The following is a 3,925-nucleotide window of genomic DNA, read 5'->3' on the forward strand; positions in this document are numbered from 1 at the left end:
AGCGGGTCCCAGGCTGGGGACTTCAGTTGTTGCCCTGGAGCTGGTTCTCCAAGAGCACAGACCCAAACCGCTGCCCTCTACTTCCCTGGTGAGCTCCCCACCCCCATACCGTAGGCAAATTTCCTTTTCCAACCCCACTCCACCAGTTTCCTCTGCCTCCTCCTTCTGCGAGGTTTGTGGGCCCAGTGTGGCCTCGGAGCTGAGGGGATCTCATGGGGCTGAGCCTTACCTTGCACAGTGCCTAGCAAGGCCTGGGGAGGGGTGCCCAGAAGACATGTTTTTATCATACTGCCAAGGAGGGCCTTGGATGCACTTGGAGATGCGCTGATGAAGAAATGCCTTCAGAAAAAAAGACCCTAATTTGTAATCTTTGCTGATTTCCATCGTGTAAATTCTCTTACCATGGCCAGCTTCAAGCTGCCAACGTGACAAAAAGTTCCTTCACATTCAGCCATTCCTGTGCTCCCTGGAATATGTGGGGGAAAAAGTTGAATCATAGGGTCTCAGAGCTGGTACAAGCCGGCTCCAGCACAACAGTGGGAAAGGTCTGTTTAGGACTCTGCTTGTTACAGAAAGATCCCTGCCCTGCTTTGGTCAGGATGGGCTGCATCACTGAGGGGCCCAGTGCAAAGTGAAAATACAGGGCCCCTTGCTCAAAAATTATTAAGAATTTCAAGACAGCAACAATAGACTATTAAACCAAGTGTGCAGCCCTTCTGAGTGAGGGCCCTGTGTAGTTGCTCAGGTTGCACACCCATGAAACCTGCCCTGGCTCTGTTCCAGGCCACCAGGATGGCTTGCCTGCCAGGACCTCCTCACTGGCCTTCCTGCTGTGTCCCCGACCTCCTATAAACCATTCTCCACTCAGCAGCCAGGGGTACCCCTAAATCTCTGGGCTGGATCTTGTTACTCCCACACCTGCCGCTTGTCCTTGAGAGCAAGGGCAAAGCTCCACCACTGCCTGGCCTGGTTCTGAGACCCTGGGCTCCCCAGTTACATATCCTTACAGCTCTGCACACATGCTGCCTGGCTCTCTTCCCTGTGGAAACTACATTTCCTTGTATGATCTCTCCCTTTATACCATCAGCAGCATAGTCCTGTGCTCAGCGCCACTGCAGGCCTGGTACTCAGTACATGCTAAATTGAACCAAATGAATTAATTGATGAAAAGGACAATTGGATCAGGATAGGGCTGTTCTAAATGTTTTCTGGCAACAGACTCATTTCATCAAATGAGATCTTACAGGGAAGCCCACGACATGAAACAGAAAAGGGCCGCTGCTTTGCCTGCAATGGGAGGAGGGACCAGACACCTGACTCCGGAGGCCACGCAGCCACTGCCTCTGCAGAACCTGGTTTGGCAGCGCCAACATTGCCACTTTCCTTTGTTCTTCCTGCATTTAATCTTAGCCGACCCCTCCTGGCTGACGTTGACGATTTGGTTTCTGTTCGTATTAGCCGGACTGGGAACTTCAGCTGTCACATTGTCGTACAGGATGATGCTCCTCTCTCCCCTTCTCCATGTATCTGCGGATCAGTCGGCCATCGCTTGGCTCTGAGAACAGCGGCTGGGCTGAGCCATGGGCAGAGGATTTGGTGTCCTTTGGGGAGGGGTGCTCATGGTGAGCACAGGGGCAGCGCTGCAGTCCCGCCCACTGCCAGCACAACCAGCCTCCCCCACTCCCCTCCACTTTGGTCAAGTGACCTTCTGTGGCTAGGGGCGAGGTGCTCCCTCTCACTGACCTCTAACCTTGCTTGAACACCCGCCAGCATTTATTGAGCGCTTGCTGGGTGCCAGCATGTTGCCAAGGGCTCCCGGGGTTTTATTTCCATGGGTCCCCACTACAACTCTTAGGAATGGCTATTACCACGTTCTCCATTGTACAGATGAGAAAATGGAGGCCCACAGAGGGAGAGGACCTGACCAAGGCCACACAGTGGATTCAAACTTCTGACCCACCCTGGCCCACAATGGGCAGCGGAGCCAGAGACCAGTAGTTTATAGATGAGGGGGAAAGAGGAACCAGGGCCTCATGCTGTTTCTGGTGGCCTGGCTGCATCCCCCGACCCTGGGATGTGTTCCTGACTCTTACCTGGGAGGCAGCATAGCAGGCGGCACTGGAAGCAGAGGGGCCTGAGCTAGAATCCCGGCTCTGTTGCCGACCAGTTTGGTGACCCAGCTAGTGGGGGTCTCACCAGCGTCACTCTCCTGCCTGGAGCAAGGGAAGCAGAGATGTTAGAAACTGCCTCCCCAGTTGGGGGTAGGGGTGGGGGCACGTGAAGGAGAGGTTGTCTTGGCACATGGCATATCTGAACAGTCGCTGGAGTGGCTGTGGGGGGGTCTTCACGCTTCACCCACCTTGGGCCATCTTAGAATGAAGGAAAATTCACCCCCCAAGGCGGCCTCTTTCCTGTCCTTCCTCAGAGCATCTCAGAGTGGGACCCTAAGGGGACCCTCAGCTTGGGGCTGTCCTGGGCTGGGCATCCTCCCCTCCCTGCTCCTGATGTGGAAACTGCCAGGGTGGGTGCCACATGAGGAGGGCCAAGGTGCTGCGTTCTAGTCCTTGCCTGGCCACTGACTGGTGCCTCGACCCTCTCTGGGCCTCAGTTTCCCCACCTCCAGCATGGGTCTCCTGCGGAGCCCGTGAGGCAGCAGAGGATGGATTTGAGCCTGGCTGTGTGTGGTCGGGGCACCTCCCATACGCGACGGGGTGGATCAGTCTCCTGGTATTGCTGTGACAAATGAACATGAACTGAGTGGCTGAAAACAAGACAAGCATTCGCTCACAGCTCAGGCCAGCAGTCTCATATCAAGGTGTCAGCAGGGCCACGTTCCCGCAGACGCTCCGGGGGAGAACCCTGCCCTGCCTTCTCCGGAAAAGATGCAGCGATCCCTGGCGTTCCTGGGCTTGTGGTCTCCAATCTCTGCTCTGTCTTCACATCTCCTCTGTGTGTCTTCTCCTGTCTAAGGATACTTGTCATTGGATTTAGGGCCCACTAGGGAAATCCAGGATGGTATCATCTTAAGATCCCCAACTTAATTATATCTGCAAAGCCTCTTTCCCTAAATAAGGTCATATTCACAGGTTCCAGGGATTTGGATGTGGACATATCTTTGGGGGCTATGACAGTCAGCTGCACCTCACAGGCTCGCTCTCAGAGAAAGGCAAGTCAGGACCAGTGGATTCCTCTAAGGACCTTGGACAGTGCCACATGCAGTAAGGTCAACGAATGTGAACCCCAAGAAAGACATTCAGGCACAGGGAGGAAAAGATCATGGGGGAGCTTGCCCTGGCAGTACTGAGACCCCTTCACCCCCACTTTGGGCCTTGTCTCTGGGGGTGGGCCAAGTCTGACCCCTCCAGGCCGGGGCGGCAGCACACACTGCCAGCCTTGCATCTCGGCATCCCATTCTGGCAGAGCACTACCCAGAAACATATTTTACCCATAAACGGGCCAATTAAGAAGGCAAATGTTTTCAAACAGGAGGATTTATTGGCATAGAATGCGCCATCCCTCTAAGCAAGAGGAGTGGGGGTGTGTGCGGAGCCATCTGGAGGGGAGTTGTTTATCATATTTATTTAGTTACAAGTTGCTGGTTTGGAACTGGCAGGGCTTTGTGAGGTGGGAGCTCAGATCCCTGGGAGGGCACAGGCTCGGGTGGCTCTGTGCACAGAGGTATGTCCGTGTCTGTGCAGACACGTATATCTTTGTGCCTGAGCGTATGTGACCATGCGCCTACATGTGGGTGTTTGCCTGCCTATGCGTGTGCATACGCTTTATTGGTCTGCTCTCTGTGTGTGCACACATGTGCCTCTGTGTGTAGAGGGGCATGCACACATGAGTGTAAGCGGGCCTAGAGATGTCCTGGTGTAGGCATGTGCACATGTGTGTTTGTGTGCATGTCTGTGCAATTCTTCTCTGT

The sequence above is a fragment of the Rhinopithecus bieti genome, unplaced genomic scaffold, assembly GCF_001698545.2.
Source record: "Rhinopithecus bieti isolate Rb0 unplaced genomic scaffold, ASM169854v2 scaffold_65, whole genome shotgun sequence".
Classification (NCBI taxonomy): domain Eukaryota; kingdom Metazoa; phylum Chordata; class Mammalia; order Primates; family Cercopithecidae; genus Rhinopithecus; species Rhinopithecus bieti.